Raw genomic sequence first — 21,646 nt, 5'->3', positions numbered from 1 at the left:
TGAGCTCACGCGCCCTGGAGCCCGCAAGCCACAGCTAAAGAGAAGGCTGGGTGCCACCGCGACGAAAGATCCTGCATGCCACAATGAAGACCCCGTGTGCTGCAAATAAGACCCAAAGCAGCCTAAAACATAATAAATAAAAAAATAATGAAAGTAATTACAATCATTACTAAGCATAATAAATAATGAAAAGAGGTTCCCTTAAACGCAAAACTGGAATAATTAGCAATTATTTTTCCATGTGGAAACTGGCAAATATAAGACATAGTCTGGGAATGAGTGTTAAACTAGGTTTTGAAGCTCTCTAATCAATTCTTGAATAAAAAAGGAAAAATGTGTGTGTTTATTTCCTATGCTGCAAGATTTTATTTCTTTTCATTTTTAAATCTAAGCTCTAGTCTCAGTTCTTTGGAAATTTCCACATTTAAATATCCAAATTAGAAGTTAAAGAAATTAAAGATTAATTAACTTAGAAATTAAAGATTAATCGACTTAGCCTTACATAAACACAATTTGGTCTTCAAAAGGCATCTTTTTTTTCTTTAGGTAATTAAACAAATAAAACAAATAATCAGGTTGACTGTCACTGTTAATTGACTAGATAACTGCTGGTCAATCACCTCACTTACAGCAGAGTTTGCCCAAAAAGAGCCTATCAAAACCCCAGGCCATTACACAAAAGCCTTAGGAGTAAAACCATTAATATTAATGAGAACACAGGAGCATGACCAGAGGGTAATTTCTAGGGAGCCCTACACTTGAGAATTTCCCTGTATTCACGACCTCTTCATCTCTACTCTTCACCTTCCCGTGTGTTTATGGAAGTTAATATTTGGTAAAACTAATGCCAACAGTGAGCTTGACACACCAAAAGAATAAAGAATAACTGTTAAAATGAGGATATGGGGAGAGCCAAGTATTGATAGCCTTAGAAGTAAAATCATAATAATCATAACGATCATCACAATAATACCAATATGTTTATTAAAGTGACGCAGGCATGTTACATGAATTGTCACATTTAATCTTTAGAGTAACTTTATGAAGTCAGTGTTTTTTTTCTCCCTATTTGAAGGAAACTGGGGGAAAAACGTTTTTCAACTTCTATAAAAGCAAAGACAACAGGATCTTCTCTCAACTGTAAAGGAAGAAATTTCTTATAATATTAAATATTTATTAATAACCATAAACTGTTACATGTCTTAGAAACTTCTTTACACCTCTTTGTTTTTCTGTGGAAACCATAAACACAGTCCCCCAAATGCTACAAATTATGCAGTCAAGTTTCCCACACTTGGGGAAATCGCACGGGTCAGCACATCCAAAGGGCAATGGATAAACCTCCCCCTGGGAAAACTACCTTCGAGATCATGGTACCTCCCCTGCCAGGTATGTATTTTTTTTACATCTCTTATCAAACAACTCTACTGGTAGTATTTTTATTGAATATAAATAAAATAAACAAAAACTCACAGGTAATCAATTTGCTACAAATATTTGGAGCTTTCTTGACACAAGTTTCTAAAACTGTATGTGGTTACTGAGTTCCTTGAGGAGTGTCTATATACTAAGATTGGTTCAATGGCAATGGAACATATAAAAATTTAATGTTAAAAATTCATGGTGAGGGTGAAGAGGGGAAGTGAAATTTTGAATGAAATTGAAGAAAGTAAGTCATCTTTTTAAAATAGTATTTCTCCTTTATACTCTCTCCTCTCTCTCTCTCCACACATACACTCAGACACAACTTAAAGTCACTCAGTTAATCTTGTTAGGCAGAATGGTAATTGTCAATCCATTTTTTTCCTCCACTTTTCAGGTGTTAGGAGAGAAAAACTAAACATGTTGCAAATTTAAACTTCATGTGATATAAAATGAGAGTTGGTGTCTTGTAGGGAATAACTTAGAAAAAAAATGAATAATCTCTCTTCCTCAAGTATATAATCAGTGTTTAGAATTCACAGCAGCAAGAAGTTATACAGAAAATTGCCATGATCACATTTTGTTTTTCAAATTGTAGGTTAATTCTATGACCCCTAGTGACATTAGGGAGTGAAGGCTTTTAGGTAATTTAGACCATGATACAAACATTAACCAGTTAGTGGGTGTAAAATAGTTTGAAAACCTAATTTTAAAAAGAAAATTTATTTTCTTTTTAAGGAAGAACTGACAAATAATGTTTTATTATTGCTACTTATACTGCAGGACTGTTAAGTCAGGGAAAAAAAACCTAAGGGAGTTTTTAAAAAAATCATGATTTGGGATATAAACCAGAGAAATCAAAGTGTCATTTCTATATCTCCAATATTGTTAAAAATCTTTTTTGACTAGCATAACCAATGTTTTGATTTGAAAATATTTTTTAAAATATTCCTTTGTAAGGTAGGTTTTTTTGTGTGAAGAATATTTAGGAGGCCTAAATATTCCCGGAAAGGGGTTTGACCTGACCTGTGGGATCAATTTGATCCGCCTCCTACAGAGAAGAGGCCAAATATCATCCAGACAGACCATCTCCTGCTCTATTTTTCCTTCCTCTTCCTCTTTTATTTTTTTTTAAGTTTTTTTTTTTGATGTGGACCATTTTTAAAGCTTTTATTGAATTTGTCACAATACTGCTTCTGTTTTATGTTTTGGTTCTTTGGCCATGAGGCATGTGGGATCTTAACTCCCGGACCAGGGATCGAACCCGCACCCCCTGCATTGGAAGGCAAAGTCTTAACCACTGGACCACCAGGGAAGTCCCCATTCCTATTTAAAAATGATGTTTTAATTCAGTCTTGCAGATATTCCTGTAACAATATATTCCCCCAAGGAAATAATAAGTACTCCCAAGTAAAGAATATTAATTTTAATTTGATTCACTGTGAACAACAGCAAACACCATGTGATAAAGTGCATGTTATCTGAGGGGGGCAAAGTTAGGCAAACTGTTAAACTATACGGTAGCCACTTCTTAAAGCATATTTATTGTCAATTCTGAATTACCTTTTATATGAAGGAATTACCTGAAAAGTGTTTGTCTAAGGTGGTGTGAATGCTGTATGTTTCTTTGGTGGCCAAGAATGCAAAAAGAGAGATTAGAAAAAGCAACAGACCGAATCCCACTGAGTGAGTCAGAAGAGTGAGAAATGTGTAAAAAAGGACAAGGGTGACAAGGGGCATACCAGAGTCCTGCCAACATCAGTCTCATGGCTTCAGCCCACATGATTGCCACCTCTGTTGGATCACCCATTTTAAGGTGACTCTCCATCAGTTAGAGCCATTTCCCCGACTTGGCTAGTTGGCGGTATTTCACAACAGAGCTTCTAAACCAGGAGAGCCGAAGCTTGGAATGTTCCAACAGAAAACAGAAACTTAACTAGATGATGCAAGACAGCTCTGCCCAGCTAACATGAGCTGGTGCAAAGAGATGATTGTAGGAGTTGAGTTTATTTAAAGACCCGGCCTGAAAAGGAAAGTTAAAGATGAAGACAAAATTTAAGGTATATATGATATATGACATCAGACTTGTGAAGAGTCTTCTATGAAGTTTTGGTTAGAAGAAAGATTTCCATCTATAGGAGAAATTTTAGGTTGGGGAGCACCAGAAAAATCAGAAAGTTTAAGAATATTGTGATTTAAAAAAAAAAAAGAACCTAACATGCCGCGGAGCGGCTAGGCCCGTGAGCCATGGACGCTGAGCCTGCGCGTCCGGAGCCTGTGCTCTGTAACGGGAGAGGCCACAACAGTGAGAGGTCCGCGGACCGCAAAAAAAAAAAAAAAAAAAAAAAAAAGAATATTGTGATTTTTACGGAAGGAACATTTTAAAATTAAGAAATGCTACTCAAATATTTAATAGAAAGAAATGTTCACAGCATACATTCTCTAATGGAGAAGTTTGGTTTTTTTTACTCAGCCTTTTGTCAATAGTCACTAGAATTTACAAGTTTCTGGATTTTTAGCAATGATTAAAAATTATCAGAGCAGCTGGTGTTCATGAGAACGTCTAAACAAGCACACATAAAGTTTTCACATGTATTGTGAAACAAAACCTTTCTAAGAAATCATCATGGTTACACAACCCTATGAAAGAATATGTCCTTAGTTTGTTGGGATTAATCCCTTTAAATATTTTTTTAATTTGAAATTTGTGAATTTTTTATTTAGATTGCATTCCAGGATGTTATTTTATTCATTTATTCATTATACTTTTGAGAACCTATTGTGTGCCTACACTTCTAGATGCTGGAGATATTGCTGAAAAAGCCCCATTTAAAAAAAAAAAAATCCATTCCCTCATGGAGCTTGCATTTTAGTGATTTAAGTAACTCAGGGAGCATTAGAAAAGAATCAAATTAAGTTCGTCAAAAACCTGACAAGATTTCCTCTTTTGAGCTGGATACAGCACACATTTTTCTTTAATATAAAACCATTTTTGAAATATTGTCACTTTCTTATTTTGAGCTCCAACAAAAGAAAGAACAAAATGAGGGCCTCCATTCTGAATAAATAGTGTTGAAATGTTTTGCTCCATGTGGTAAGAATTATAGGAACATGGAGAGTAACTAAAACAAAGCAAAAATTGGGGGGAAGAGTATTTATATAAGAGAGAACTGCATCAAGATACTCTTAGTGGAGCCAAGACACAAAGTTTAAACCACCGTAAAGAAATAATGCATCCAGGCTCTAAAGAAACAAATGGAGATGTGCCATTCTGAGCAGGACTAGAGCAGAGAGAGGGTGAAAGGCCAATGCATTTCATTATGTGATGCTCCAAAGCAGAGCTGTTTCAACTCATCAAATTAATTTACTAGGAAGCAAATTCAGTCAACCAAATGAATGTTTAGGTATGACATTTTGAATCATTAACTGTGTAATGTAAATATTTTTATCTCCTCCTGTCTTATATTTCCTCAGATTGCTTGACACACAATCACTCTTTGGATCCCACTCTTTCAGCTCACTTCTGAAGTCTTATTTCCTCTGTGTCCTGACATCACCCTCTAGACTTCTGCCCCTGCAACACACACACACACACACACACACACACACACACACGCGCGCGCGCGATTAAAATACATCTCCAATTTCATCATATATTTCATAATCACATGCTTAAGAATATCTGTATGCTGTGGGAGAGCTGTATTTGCCCAAAAAACATACATCTTTCTAATATCTATCTAATCAATTTATGCAAAAGTTAAAACTCAGTTATTGAATCTACATTTGAAAATACAATTTTTAGGAACACAGTAGAAATTGAAATCTTCCTTTTGATACCCATATTCTCCCTAGCCAGTTATTGTGAATCTTCTGAATACTCTGAAAAGTATGATGAAATAATCTCTTTATTCCCCTACAATCCTTGTCTACTTAGAAAATTGAAACGTTTGATTTAAAGCAGATTCAGATTGGAATGCACTATTTCAGTGTTTTCAAGTACAGGTACACTTGGCTTCGCAGCATATAGAAGATTACCTTGGAAGCATTTTCAAATGGCATGTACTCTAAATGTATGGTACTGAATTAAATAAACCCAGCTTGTGATGTAGTGTTGAAAGTGACTAATCATTGTCATTTATGATTCTTTTTCACTCTGTCCTTCCTCCTTCTCCACACCTTTTGTCTCCCCCTCTCTCCCTTCCTTTCTTCCTTCCTTGTTTAATTTCTACAAGCAGAACACACCTGTAGGTAACAAGGTATGGTTTCAGTATTTTAGAAAAAGAAGAGCACAGACTTTGGAGCAGAGGACCACCTGGAGCTAAATCTCAGCCCTGCCACTTGCCAGCTGTGCAACCTTAAGGACGTTAGTTAACTTCTCTGTGCCTCATTTTTTATCCTTTATAAAATGTGGATAAAATTAAAGATATCTCATAAGATTGTTAGGATTAAATGAGCTCATACTTATAAATTCCTTAAAGCTTGGCACTAGGAGGTCTTATTTAAATACATGTTAAATAAAATAAATGAATAAGCCTAAAGACAAAACTGCTCTTCACTTAGAAATAACTTCTCTAGAAGAAAACTATGGAAAGTTAGTCAAGCCACCCAGTTTTTGTTTACCTCCTCCATCGCACCAACCTTGCCCAACAAATATATTCTATTTCAAGCAACTGAAATTGATTCCTTCTTGTCCATTTAATTCACATTTGTAAATAAAAATTCCAGAAGTTATTGTTTTCACTCCACTGGTCATTAATATAAGGCAGGATTCCTTCTGAAATTAAATGACTTTAGAGCAGCAGAGGGGAAAGAGAGAAAAGTATAGCAAAACTGACTAACAGTGAAATATAGGAGTGCAGAAGAAAACATTAAAAACAGCCTATAATTAAAAGCATGCAAAGAGTCCTGTTGCCCTTGGCTGACTCCAAAAACACAGTTCCAAGAGAAGTGGTCTGCTCTTAACCATAAATACAGAGGTGAAGAGCTCCAGGGCAAATCACATCAAAGGCAAAGGGAATGAGCTAGTGCGAAGGGGTCCCACCCAACCTCCCAGGACAGGCTGGGTTTAACGTCATCCAGCAGACTAACCAAACCAGCAGCTTTGACCGTAAGTGCAAATTTTCACCAAATCTGGCAGATGAGCCTCTAAGTGGAGTTACCGGCAGTTACTCTTGAAGATCAAGGAGCACACTGAAATTAGACCTTGCATTCCCTTGTCTCTTGAGTGGTGACTGCTTGGGACCCTTGAGTTTGACTGGGATGAATAAAGCCCCTCTCAGACTTGCAGACTCTCCCTGAGGCTTTATACATCACCCCACAAGCACTCGCTTTCTATGAGCTGCGTCATGTTGCCCTCTGACCTGATGGAAAGATCTAGTGCCTGAAAGTGTTCTGAGATAGCTATTCATTTGTAGGAAAGTTAAAATACAAATCTGTGGGCCTAGGAAATCGTTTTGAACCAGTCATTAATTCTGGAAATTTAAAATGTGAGTTTTGGGGGTTATTTTTTTATTGTTCCTTAATTTCCAATTTACTAAATCACTATTCAAATCTATGCTAAAAAAAAAAAAGTACAATATGTAGCAAGAAACAAGCCAGAAGTATTTTTTTATTTACATTTACCAAGAAAGGGATAGCAATTTCCTTTGAGGTCAGGAGAAATGTAATTTCTCTGTGTAGTAGAGAAAGCTGGTTCCTTAGGGTTCTGCTGACAATACAGTGCCTGTCATTCTTGGGATCAATCCCCTTAGCTATAATCAACCACCAGCTTTATTCTGAATGTACCTATTTCAGAGCAGAAAATTCTTCTAATTAATTTAAATTATGAAAACTTTCTGGCACAAAAAGACATAAAGAATAATATAACACACATTTAAGTAAAGATGGTTAACTGAACACTTGATTTGCCCGACCTCTCTCTCTCCTGAAATGCACTAACATGGTTTTTCAAAGCCTTAAACGCACAGAAAAAGAGAATGTTAGGGGAGAAAAGAACAGCGTACTTTTGGAAACCATAACGCATATGGATCGATGGTAACCAACTTAGCAAATCTGAAAAAACTAAATCCTAACCTGGCAATAGAGAAAGTCTATTTCTCTATTGAAAGGAGAAAAGTGACTTGAATCTAAGCATCTCCAAATGACCAAGCCAGTGAATTCCATATACCTCTGCAAGTGAAGGTGATGGGCTGGGGAGTACAGTGAAAATAGCAAGATTCTGAAAATTTAGGAAGTAGTTGGATAAAAAAATCCCCTCTCTTCTACTCACCTGCGTCAATGACCCTCATCTGTTCCAGCCCCAAACTGAAGGTTTATTCTCCAGAAAGGGTAACAGAGCAACTCGAATCGGGGAAGGAGGTGAGGGGACCAGGCAGCACTGAGGGCAACAGCCCTGGAAGGGAAGATGGGGAATACATAAAGTACAGACTGTCAGATTACAGTTTTGTCTCCACTAGCTTCTAGAACCCTGAGAGCTGACTTAAACTCACCAGACAGAAGATCATTCACTGGAGAATCTACTCAGCCTAAGGATGTGGATGTTGATGTTGGGCGCTTCCCAATAAAACAGCCGAGTCAGGTCACCCCACAGTATACATGTCCCACTAGACCCTAGAACTTCCCATTCACTCCCCAACTTTCAGTATGAATGAACTGCAAAAGATCACAAGGTATTTGAGGAAATTCTCTACTGTTCTAAAACGAAAGTCAGAGAGGGAGAAAAACAGAAAACAAATCATCAAAAAAATGCAACTTGAGGAAATGGAAGCTATCCTCAGAAAACAAAATAAAATAAAACTTTGTCTTTAATATCCTCAGAGAGCTAAGAAATAATATAGCATCTGTGAAAACTGGCAAGATGCCATAAGAGAAAACAATCAGATAATAAAAGGAAGCTGAGAGATTAAGAATAAAATACAGTAAATGAAAAGCTCAAAAGAAGGCATAGAGAATAATGTTAAAAAAAAACCCAAAACAAAAAACAACAAAAAACACACAAGAAAGCAAAGCAAAAAAAAGAGAGATGAAAATAAGATGCAAAATAGCTATTTTTAATAACACCAAATTAACAAAGAAGCTTCTATCCAAATAACAGAAGTTCCAGAAAAAGAAAGCAGAGTAACTTGACTGGAGAGGAGGGGAGAGTTATCAAATAATCCAAGAAAATCTCCCAGAACTGTAGAAATGGGTCCCCTGGGTCCAGGATGAAAATAAAATTATACCAAAGAACATCATCATGAAATCACTAAAACATGGGATGAAAACAATCTGAAAATTGCCTGAGAAGGGAAAAAAATTGTGTAAAAAAAGTGAGAATTGGATTGAGTCAAATTTCCCAGTAGCTCACTGGCATGAAGTCATTAGAGCAAAGCCATCAAATTTCTTAAGGAAAATTATTTCCAACCAAAAAATTTACACCCAGCCAAATGACCAATTAAGGATAAGGTGACCAATAAAGAATTTCCAGATTTGCAAAATCTCAAAAACTTATCTCCTATACATCTTTTCTCAAAAATATTCTGGAGGAAATAAAGCAAGAGCCATGAATCAGGGTCTTAGATATGGGAGAGACAAAGGGAGAGCCCTCCAAGAGTTGGATGGGGAGAGATTCAGAGGTGATGACTCTGTCATGGAAAGGAATCAGTCCACATGGGCATGGAACAGAACACTCCAGGAGAACTTCCAAAACTCTGAAACTGATGGGGTACCTGTTGTGTTGGAGGTTTTGAGAGAAAATTTAGACTTTAAGTTAGAGTTTAAAGATAGATATGAGCCACATACATAGAAAACTAAACGAATAACACACATAAAGCGAAAGTTAATTTTAGCTTTTACAGTTAGGTCTGTGATCGATCTGAATTAATTTTTGTATATGGTGTGAGATAAGGATCTAAATTCTTTTTTTTTTATTTTTTTATTTTTAGTGTTTTGGCTGTGTTGGGTCTTAGTTGCAGCACGCGGGATCATCTGTGAGGCATGTGGGATCTTTTTTTTATGTTGTTGTGGCGCACGGGCTCCAGAGAGAGTGGGCTCTGTGGTTTGCGGCACGCAGGCTCTCTAGTTGAGGCACCCGGGCTTAGTAGTTGTGGTGCGTGGGCTTAGTTGCCCTGAGGCATGCGGGATCTTATTTCCCCGACCAGGGATCTAAACTGTGTCCCCTGCACTGGAAGGCAGATTCTTTACCACTGGACCACCAGGGAAGTCCTAAAATTCCTCTTCTTGCATGCAGATATTCAATTGTCCCAGTATTGTTTATTGAAAGGCCTAGCCTTTCTCCCCAAGGAATTGCCTTGGCACCTTTGTTGAAAATCAATTCACCATAAGTGTAAAGGATACTACATTATCTTGATTACTGCAGGCTGATACTACCTTTTGAAATCAAGAATTCTAAATTCTCCAATTTTCTTTTCTTTTTCTAAATTGTTCTAGCTATCCTGGTCTTTTGCATTTCCATATATATTTTAGGATCGGTTCATCAATTTTTGCAAATCTTCTGCTAGGGAGAATTGCCATCTTAATATTAAGTCTTTCAATCCATAAACATGAAATGTCTTTCCATTTATTTAGATCTTTTGTAAATTTTCTCAGCCAAGTTTTATATTTTTTCTTCTACCTATCTTGCTCTTCTTTCGTTAAGTTTATTCCTAAGTATTTAATTCTTTTTAATGAAATTATGAATGAAATTGTGTTAATTTTATTTGCAAATTGTTGGTAGTATATAAAAATAAAATCAATTTTTATGTATTGATGTTGTATCCAACGTTGCTGAACATGCTTATTAGTTCTAATGGAATCCTTGGGTTTTCTGAATACAGAGTCATGTCACCTGAATAAATAAAAGTTTACTTCTTTCTTTTCAAACTGGATGCCTTTCATTTTCTTGCTAGAACCTCCAATGCAATGTTGAATAGAAGTAATAAGAGTGGATATCCTTGCCTTGTTCCTGATCACAAGGAAGGAACATTCAGTCTTTCATCATTAAGTACAATGTTAGCTATAGGTTTTTAACAGATGCCCTTTATCAAGTTGAGGAAGTTTCCTTCTATTTCTAATTTGTTGAGATATTTTTTTCATAAATGGTATTAATTTTGCCAAATATTTTTTCTGTAACTATTGAAATGACCATATGGTGTTCTGTCCAGGTTTATGGTTGCTTTTAGGGAGAGGATTTTTTTTTTTTTTTTTTGCGGTCCGCGTGCCTCTCACTGTTGTGGCCTCTCCGGTTGCGGAGCACAGGCTCCGGACACGCAGGCTCAGCGGCCATGGCTCACGGGCTCAGCCGCTCCACGGCATATGGGATCTTCCCGGACCGGGGCACGAACCCGTGTCCCCTGCATCGGCAGGCGGACTCTCAACCACTGCGCCACCAGAGAAGCCCTCAGTTTAAAAAACTGTCTATATTCCAACTAGAACATATATTCTACTAAGAGCTAGGAATTTGTTCTGACTAGCTCACTGCTGTGACCCAAAGACAGCAGTTCATGTCCTGGCAAAAACTTAATGTCCAAGAAATATTTGTAGAATTCGTAACGGAGTAGATGAAATTGTAGCCTGAGTTTCAGTCACATTATCTTGATAAGATCTTCCTCTATTACACTCTATCTCCCCAAAGCTTTCGTAATTCCCAGTAGTATGAAGCCTCAGTTCTCCATATTTGGAGGTGAAGTGTGCCATGCTCTCCCTCCAGTTCATTTCTATCCTTCTTAACGTCTATAGCACTATTCTAGCTCTTTATCATTAAAATTTTTGGCTAGTGAAATTCCCTGAGTTTCCCATTTTTCTAGAAATAGTTTGTTTTGGCCCAAGTTTGATCTCTTATTTACTTCTTAAATCTTATTTTGATAGAAAAAAATCCTCCAGGGGCTTCCCTGGTGGCGCAGTGGTTGAGAGTCCGCCTGCCGATACAGGGGACGTGGGTTCGTGCCCCGGTCTGGGAGAATCCCACATGCCGCGGAGCGGCTGGGCCCGTGAGCCATGGCTGCTGAGCCTGCGCGTCCGGAGCCTATGCTCCGCAACGGGAGAGGCCACAGCAGTGAGAGGCCCCCGTACCGCAAAAACAAAAAAAACAAACAAACAAAATCCTCCATATTGGAACTAACACTTTTCAGGTCTCTGAAACCAGAAAAGGGGTATAAATTTCACAACTTCACCCATTTATTTTGGCTCAGCATCTCCTCCATCACCTCACCTAATTTTTAAACTTAGGCATTGTAAACCCTGTTCCTTATAAAGTTAAATTTGAAAATACAGACTCCTACACCTAGTAACATTAGAAAACTCCAAAAAGAAAACTAAATACAAGGCTTTAAAAATTTTTATTCCTCCTTGCATATTTAGCCAAAATGGTCTTTTAATGTTAAAGTTCCACAAAAAGATTATGTTTATTTGGCTATTCTTCATTAAAAAAAAGTTGTGTTTTTTTATTGTAAGTATTAAAGTGAAGAATGCTCATTTCCAAAAGCAAGAATGTGACCTAATTAGACTTATTCCTTGCTTTCGTCTTACAGATTTTTGTTGTGCCAGAGAACACCAATTAAAGCATGTCCATTTATTGTATTAAAAAGAATGCAAGGAACAGTTGGTTTTTCACGTAAGCAATATTGCCCTGAGAAATCCTACCAGGAAATATTTACTTGAACAGAGTATGGAGAAGAAGGTTATTTCTATCCCTGGAGCATAGGGATGTTTTAAATATGTCATGAGACTGCTATTTGGCTGACTAAAGTCAGATCTCCACATGACAAATGCACCAAGCCAACTGCACTAGAAAATGTTTGCTGGTTTTAGATTAATTCAGCTGTCAGGGTGGTGGAGAGATACAACAGAGAATCAAGTCACTTAGAATCAAGAGTATGCCTACCAAAATAGAATAAATTTTTAGTTCTCCAGGGTTTTTTTTCATAATACAGAAAATATAAAAAGAAAATATGAACCCATTGCCCACAGTATATTCTAATGATGAGGATATTATTATTGTTATTGTCACTTTCAGTGAACAGTTAATATAATTCATAATTACATATAAAATATCCAAAATTCTCCTTTCCTGGAGATAGTCATACGTTGTTTTATTAAAACCAACTCACCCCTTCTGAAATGAGTTTAAACTGCTTTCAGTTCACTAGAGAGATTTTTCAGGTGCACACAGGGGCAAATGGAAACAGGTATGTAAACATACATGGAGGGAAGGGGGAGGAAGGGAGAGTAGATCAGCACACCTTTCATTCCTCCGTCTACCTGCAGCCCGGAGATCAAGCTGTCATGCGTGTATCTTTTCAGCACATGGAAGAGCTTTCACTAAGTTGGTACAAAACCTAAGTGCATGTAATTTTCCTGGAGGAAAGTTCCCCAGTGTACCTGTGCCTGCAGATGCCATTCCAGTAGGTTTTCAGGCTACTGTCCTCCAGGAAATATGAACTAAATTAATTTTAGATGAGCTAATGTAAGACTTATACAGAAACTAGAGCAATCAGCAATGTTTTGTGGGCCAGTAGGGTCAACAGCCACTGAGAAGACAGAGACTTCCAGGTCTCAGTGGAAGTTGAGGAGGGAAAGTCTGTGTTGATCTTTAGAGAATCCCTAAACTTGAAGGAGGAAGATGAACTTGGGTTGGTTTTCTTTACTTATGCATTTTATATATACTATACATATGTACGTATAGTATATAATGAGAGATAGCAAGGTTATTGAAGGAATGGATTATTGCAGCTGAAAAGGGAAAAAGGTCATAAGACAAGGCCAGGGACACAATAGGACCGTAAACCCTTTTACTGAGATATCCGAACACTTAGGTCCCTGGGCTCCTGCCTTCACCAAGCATAAGCCTGAGGGCATCGCAAGATGTTTTTTTCTTAGGGTATTTTTTTTTTTTTTTTTTTTTTTTTGCCATATTTGGGCCTCTTACTGTTGTGGCCTCTTCCATTGCGGAGCACAGGCTCCGGACGCGTAGGCTCAGCGGCCATGGCTCACGGGCCTAGCCGCTCCACGGCATGTGGGATCTTCCCGGACCGGAGCACGAACCCGTGTCCCCTGCATCGGCAGGCGGACTCTCAACCACTGCGCCACCAGGGAAGCCCTCTTAGAGTATCTTTTGACACACAAGAGAAAGGGGTTAATTTCCTGATCCAAGGGGTATAGTCCCTTACTCCTACTCATATTTGCGTCCAACAAATCTTTCTCCTAGCTCTGTCTCCCCTTTTAAACTGGGAGTCCTAGAACATGAGTGCCCGTTGAAAATCCTCCTTCACTAATTACACTCACTCAGCTGCTATCTTCGACCTGAAAATGATAAATATGTATCAACTGACTACATACTGGTCACTCAGTAAATGTTTTGGGGATGAAGAGTAAAGGGTGAAGGATAAAAATACAAACATGAAACTCAATCCCTAACTGAACAAACTCATTCTGTTTGGAATTTTTTAAATTCCAAATGTTTTTGACTGGTAAAACATCTATATCCATAATGTATGTTGTTGCGTATAGGATTTAATACCATATTCTGTATCAGAAAGCCAACAGATAACTGGGTAAAATTTTTTTCGTGTTTCTTTTCTTTCTTTTTTTTTGTATGTTCTGGATACAAATTCACAATCATTAGTTTCTCTATTCATAACTTGTTTTCCAATTATGAACCTACCAACTCTTTCACCTTTTGTTAGCTTTTAAATGTATTTATTTAGTTATTTATTTTTGGCTGTGTTGGGTCTTTATTGCTGTGCGAGGGCTTTCTCCAGTTGCGGCGAGCGGGGTCCACTCTTAATCGCGGTGCGCGGGCCTCTCACTATAGCGGCCTCTCTTGTTGTGGAGCACAGGCTCCAGACGCGCAGGCTCAGCGGCCATGGCTCACGGGCCTAGTTGCTCCGCGGCATGTGGGATCTTCCCAGACCAGGGCACGAACCCGTGTCCCCTGCATTGGCAGGCAGATTCTTAACCACTGCGCCACCAGGGAAGCCCTGTTAGCTTTTAAATCATTTGTAACTGGGGAAATGTCTTGAACTCAAGTATAATATAAAAGAATTATAATCAGTGCCTGCTCTGGACATATGGCTTCATTTAGAGTGTTTACAGTTATTAAACTTTATGAAAAATATAATTGAAGTAATATGAACATAGAATAAAGTTTATATGAGTGTTTGTAAATCTCTTTAAATTTATTAAAAACAACCTATAGTGATTTTCTCAAATGTAAACAACGTTGATTTTCAAATGTCAAAAGTTGCTCTTACAATCATGTTCTTTCTTCAAACGGAGCCAAATGGTGTAGTAATCAACACTGTGCAATATTATTTTAAACAAAATCTGAGGCTGCAAACAGAAAATATCTTATTATTTCTATTCTTCTTTAAAGGTTAAACGTCTCTCAACTCTGTCATTTATTGGTTTAAAGTATGCGTTTCAATATTTAGATATATTATTTCTTGGACTAGTTAACTGATTTTTTTTCCTGTGAAATCTCTTCTTTACACATCATCAACTGAATCAAATTAGATATCAAATAATGTGGCCTACAAAATTAAAAAAAGATATAATTCCGAGGGTGTTTTTACTAGGAATAAATAAGCACATCATTGAATGTTTGGGATTCTGCTTTAGAGAAATAGCATGTTATTACATGTGAAACTAAAATATGTATTAGTTCTGTGTCAAGCTTATTCCATTTATCCTATATAAGCTTGCTTTTTAAACATAAATATATTTAAGAACAATAATACCAACAAATATCCTGAAAATTATAAACCACTTAAAACAGGTTTTCTAATCTACCAATGCTAAGATTTAAATGAATCTCTGTAAGCATGGCCAAACGTACCCATAGGCACATACTTCTGCAGGAGCCAAAAAGCATAGCTCAAAGGGATTTAAAATGAAGGCGGGCATCATGGCACATAGGCTGTTGTACTGATGTCATCAGGCAGGTCTTAGGACTGAAAGATGAGTCATTCTACTCACTGAAGCTTTCCACTGAAACAATCACCTGTTTTCCTGAAAGGTCCTTTACTGAACTTACGAGGAAGCAATCCCTTTCTCTGCTGAACACATTGGGGAAAGCATGGTCCACAGAAGAAATTCCTGTTTTGAAGTTTTGGAGCCAAGAAAACCAGAGAAAAGCTGGAGCAGTCAGCAGGTGTAAACAGGAGGCAACACAAAGCAATAAGCAACTGAATTCACAATAGGATCCAGAGCAAGACGAATACGCAACCACTATATTAGCATCTTCCTCAGGAATCACTGAAACAACTGAAGAAAATGCTAGATTCCCCAAACGACCTAGGATGGGGACTCAAACTATTTTATTTAGAAAACATTCTGGAAGGGTGTAAACCAAACTGTTAAACACTTTTTATTGGGAAGGGGGATATTGTTTTTTACCTTCTATATTGTTACATCGTTTAAAAATAAGCATGAATTATCTTTATAAACATGAAAATCAGTAAAGATATTTTCATGATCATTATTTTTATGTATTGGTTTAAAATCATAACATAGTGAAAATTTAGCTGCTTGTGTTTATTTTTAACTATTTATTTGGTTGTGCCGGGTCTTAGTTGCAGCAGGCAGGCTCCGTAGATGCAGCTCATCAGCTCCTTAGTTGCAGCAAGCATGTGGGATCTAGTTCCCTGAACAGGGATCAGACCCGGGCCGCCTGCATTGGGAGTGCGGAGTTTTATCCACTGCGCCACCAGGGAAGTCCCGATGGTGTTGTTTAGAAGGTATAAACTGTCATTCTGACTCTCTCTGCTGGCTGGCCAACAGGACCAATGAAGCAACCTTCATCCCTGCCACATATTCTAGGAGACTCTGGTGGGGAGCAGAACAACAGCATCTCTTCATTAGAGACTGTCAGTTGCAGAGGAAGGACCATATTGCTGGTCATTTCTTGGTCTGGAGGGAATCAGGTGACTCTTGGTAAAGACGGTTCTTCCTGGAGAATTCTTAGTGTGAAGGCACTCAGAATATGTCACCCAATGTTCTCCTGAGGCCCATCAATGGTATCTCATGCATGGTTGTTTTTAACCTTACATTTGATAAATGGATTAAGAGCCTCAGTTTACCAAGCGACAAAGCCTCAGGTCTCCCTTCTTGTGTCTGTCTGGAATTTTCCAGGAAACAGGAGTGTGTTATGTGTAGTCAGAGCTAGCTCATTGGTCACTTACTACCAGTAAACGCTTTGCCTTCAGGAAAGGCATCTGCCCCACAGCCACGCTAGGAGACACACGGGGTGATACTGACTCCAGTGTGATCTTCTCGGGGCCCACTTTCCCCTGCAGATGCCAGAGCTCTTCTTTCCTGCCTCTTGGTCCATGGAGTTTCAGTGGTGCTGGCTGCCTCAGCTAAGGGATGCCCACAGCTGTGTGAATCAGAACCTGGCTTCTGCTAACCTGGGACAGATTTCATGCTCCCATTTCTGCCATCTCCTGTCTGAGATCTTCGCTCTCTGCAATATGCCTTCTGATACCCAGTGTTGACCGCTTTCTCTCTGCCATTTGGAAAGCACTGTCCTCTCCCCGTGTCCAGCTCTTTCAAAGAGAAGTTCTCACAGTCGAGAAATAGCCCCGGTGGCAATTTATACTGTTCTTCTCTTTTGTCCCTATGGCAGCCTCACGTTGTAAAGTACACCAGTCAAGCACTGTTACTGAGTCTAACTGCCACACAGTTTACTACTGGATATTTTCCCCCAAAGGCTCCTCTTGTGCTTTCCTGCCATCTGTCTCCACTTCTACACTCACCATCCCCCTCACCGTACTCCGTCTGTCCATTGGCATATCTCCACTCGACTAAACCCAAACTCTGAACTAATTTTAAGGTCTTTGGTAGGGGTGTTATGTAAATGAAAGCATGTGGCTAATTGCCTTCTAACATTCCGTGACAGAGAAGCTTTGAGGATCTGTTTGGCGATGTACAAACACACCCTCCAGAAAGATGTCAACTGTGGTCAGAGGTAGATTTACTACGTTGTTAATGAATCTTAATCTTTAGGGCCTCTCACTGTACCCGTTCTAAGGCTTGCTGTGTTCTCTGGATGACTAGAGAAGGAGTGGCCCTAGCCATGGACAGGAAGCAGGAAGTACTGCCCAGCCTGGTGGTCACCCTCTACAACCTGACGGTAGTACTGGAACTGCACTGGTACTAGCGGCTACCAGGAATACTACTGTATCATCCTGGGACTCCAGATATAGCATCAGGCCTCCGGACCCTATCTTTGAGCCCAAGGAGATGTCTCCCTGCTTATGGGCAACTATGACCGAGAATTCAGGAATATTTTCTGTCCATCATTTCAGGTACTGCCCACTGGGAAGAGGGAGCAGCAAAGACCTAATAAAAGTGAACCATCTGCTGTGGCAGGGGTTATCAGGGTCCATATCCAGTGATATTGGAGTTTTCTTATAATTTTCTTGACCAATGCCTGAGAAAGAAACTCAGATGTGGCATTACCGGTAACAAATGAAGAAATGGCAAGAAAGCTTTCTGATCACTCAATTTCCATCAATCATGATAGAGGAAAGAATGAACTATATTTCTAGTCTTTCAAGAAAAAGTATTACAAAAAATGTTCATATGAAGAGATAAAAGTGTATGCAGCCTGAAAATGCAGGAAAAAAAGTTATAAAAGTGTTAGGCAGATTATTGTCATCATAAATCATCAACATTACTTATTGTGTTGTGCTATTTTTCTTTTTAAAATATAGTAATTTTTTGTGATTTCTCATTCTAAATACTCACAATTCACAGTTTATTTTTGTATTCATAATTTTGTGTTCTCGTTCTTAAAGAAGGCCTATCCACCTGGCACTAGTCTGTTCAACACAAGCTGTTGTCTGGTTCCCATTCAGGCTGTGACTTAGCAAGGGCTGACCCTGCAGGGACAGATGCAGAAGACAGAAGCGTTTTTAATTTTGACGAGGTTTAAATTAATTAAGTCAATTGACCACAAATGTAATAATTTATATCAGGACTCTCAAGTCTCCTCCACTGATCTATATGTCCATTCTTGAGACAATATCACATTGTCTTGATTACTGTGCCTTTGTAGTAAGCTTTGGAATCAGGTAGAAATCCACCAATGTTATTTTTCTTTTTCAAAATGTTTTGGCTACTCCATGACTTTTGCATTTTCATATAAATTTTAGGATCAGCCTGTCAATTTCTACAAAAATTCCACTTGGTATTTTGACTGAGATTGCACTGAGTTTATTGATACATTTGGAGATAACTGCCATTTTGCAATATTGAGCTTTCAACCAATCAACACAAACTATATCTCCATTTAGATATCTTTAATTTCTCTCAGCAATATTTTATAGTTTTCAGTGTACAAGTCTTGTATATCGTTTGTTAAATTAATTCCTAAGCATTTTACTCTTTTTGATGCTAACGTGAAATGAAATTATTTTCTTAATTTGTAGAATGTTCAATGGTAGTATATAGAAATACAATTGATTTTGTACATTAACCTTGTATCCTCCATCTTTGCAAAGCTCACTTAGTAGTTCTAGTAGCTTTTTTTTAGATTCCATTTAACTTGCTACATAAACGGCCACGTCATCTGAAAGTAGTGACAGTTTCACTGCTTCATTTCCTATCCAGATGCCTTTAAAAAAAATTTTTTTCCTGATTGCAATGGCTATAAACACCAGTACAATATTAAATAGAAGTGATGAGTATAGGCATCTTTGTCTTATTCTCAATCTCAGGGGCAAAGCATTTAATCTTTTACCATTTTAGATGGTGTTAGCTTTTTTTGAAGATGTCTTTAGCAGGTTGAAGAAGTTTCTTTCTCTTCCTAGTGTGTTGAGAGTTTTACCATGAATGAGTATTGAATTTTGTCAAATGAATTTTCTGAATATACTAAGATGATCAAGTCGGTTTTTTGCTTTATTCAATTAATATGGTATGTAACATTAATTGTTTTTAGATGTAAACCAACCTTGCCTTCCAATGTTATATTTTTAATACCAAGAATGTCTTTCTCAAGGACCTGGGAGCCATCCCATTAAAACATAATCATCTAGAAAGACTGCACGTTTATCTCCTAGTCTCTGTGAAAAGGTAGGGAACTAACCTCAATAAGCACCAATTGGCAAACAGAGATGGCCTAATGGCATTGACTAACCTCCCCAATAATGCCCAACAGTACTTTTCACCACCTCACTTCAGTGCTTAAAAGTTCTCTTACCTTTTGTTTCAGTGGAGGTAAGTTCAATCTCTTTCTCCTATTACAATAGTATTTAATAAAGTCTCCCTTGCCTGTTTAATCTGCTCAGTACAGTTTTCTTACATTATGATAGCTTTCATAAGGAGAAAGGAGCATGGGTTCTCCCTTTGGTGGTTTCAGCTGTGGAACTGAAGTCACTATCCACTGAAGAGAGTCTTAATAAAAGGCAACTATCTCTTTGCTGGTTAAAAGGCAGAGACCTACAGAATAGGTGATAGAATGTTGATGTAAACTAAGAAGTACTGTGATTCAATTATAGTGTTTTCATTCTTTTTGAGAGTCTCTAGTTGCATATTATAATTTAAATGAAAACAACTACTTAGCTTTATCTCCTTAAAATATGCTATTGATAGAAAGGCCATTTTCCCCTCTCCCTGTTAACGGCTTTCCCAACAGCACCCCCCGATAGTTTTAAAGGAATTACAAGGGCAAAGAAGCTAAGAGTCTGAGATAACTTGGTATAATTGATGACCCAAAGGACAACACCACATATTAAACAGTGATTTAAATGCTATTCAACCGATAAAATTGTGCCACTGTAGTATGTGCTTGCCTGTGTGTATCTCTGTTTCTCAATAATTATGCTTCAATAAAAAAGAACAGTCTTCCAAACAGTACTGTCATTATATAAAAAACATCATTAAACTTAAAAAACATCATTAAATTTAGATAATTTGGAAATAGTCATAAGCAGAGAAATAAAAGTTAAATTAAAAGTATTGAAGGATAATGTAACTGAGGTTTTTTGGTTTCCTCAGTGAGGGCAATATTTATTCTTGCTCTAAGATCTTGATATGACAAATGTTTTCCAGTGAATTACTCACCCAACAAAAAGCAGTCAATTTCTCTTTGCTCTGTTCCATAGAGCTTGAGGGGGTTTTTAGATGGAAAAAAAAAAAATACAAATGTCATATTGAAATCATTAGGTGGGAGACTTTGGTCTTTTCGTTTTTCTCTTAATACAATGATTTTTTTTTAAAGGTTAAATCATACTACTTTACAAATCATAAATAGCTTTGAGGATTAGAAAAAAGTAGACCTTTAAGCAGTCTTCTTTGTTTAGTCAAAAATGACTGGCTAACCTCACCCTAGTTCTCTGAGGCACAGTACTACCAAGTCTTAGAAAAGCAAGTCAGCAAAAGGCCTGACCCATGAATCCCAGTGATCCTTACACACCTAAGTGTCTCCTCCAACCATGTTTAATCTAAACCAAACATTGCATAGTACCAAAATAAGACCTACTTTGTTTTTCTAAAACCCATATTACTTTGTCAGTGTGTAATATATTTGGGATTAAAGGTTTTTCCTTATTAGAACTATTCAGGAAAAAAGTCTAGACTACCCCCAAATCAAAGGATACTGTTGGCTGTGAGTGATCAAATCCCTCTCTGAAATAATACTCTTCCCCTCCGTCTGTATTTTGAAAATTACAGAAAAATTAATAATGTAAAATGCAATTGATGCTGAATTATTACCCAACAGACTAAGTTAAGTGCTTAAGATACCAACAAAGCAGATGAACCAGAAATTACTAAGAAATTTTAACTGTGATGAATTTATGCAGCATTTCAAAATAAGAAAATCTAGAAAAAAGTCATTTTAATTTCAGTATTTAGGTGTTTTATGACCTTCTGAAAAAATAAATTTTCTTTTGAATTACATATGGGGTTGTCATCACAATCTTTTTAGTATTTGGAGCTTCTAAAATTCTCAATCCAGCCCTGGATACAAAAACTCTAAACACAGAGGGTTAAGGCATCAAAGATGAAAGCTAGTACACTCACAACTATTTATATTGCAAAAGCTTTGCTCTTCTGCAAGAACATGCAGTTGCCCAAACGCTAACCTCTCTTTACAAGGTTATGCTTATTAGCTAGGATTTGAAGCTCAATAGCAACACTGTTCATCCATGGTTCAATTCAGATTGTAATTTCTTTTTAAACTACCTGACCCTTATAATCATATGGTGAGTAGGTTTGATCATTCATCTTCCTGAGGCCAAGTACT

At 37.6% G+C, this 21,646-nt stretch overlaps 1 non-coding gene across 1 annotated transcript; it reads right to left on the bottom strand.

Annotated features, from left to right (window-relative positions):
- Positions 1–1,234: 1,234 nt before the first annotated feature.
- LOC132530981 (U1 spliceosomal RNA) lies at positions 1,235–1,397 on the bottom strand. Its single transcript, XR_009543985.1, has one exon. It is a non-coding gene; the product is annotated as a U1 spliceosomal RNA (small nuclear RNA).
- Positions 1,398–21,646: the final 20,249 nt, after the last annotated feature.

Source organism: Lagenorhynchus albirostris, chromosome 12, assembly GCF_949774975.1.
Source record: "Lagenorhynchus albirostris chromosome 12, mLagAlb1.1, whole genome shotgun sequence".
Lineage (NCBI taxonomy): Eukaryota > Metazoa > Chordata > Mammalia > Artiodactyla > Delphinidae > Lagenorhynchus > Lagenorhynchus albirostris.
The sequence above is the reverse complement of the archived record's forward strand: the minus strand, read 5'-3'. Positions and strand labels throughout refer to the sequence as shown.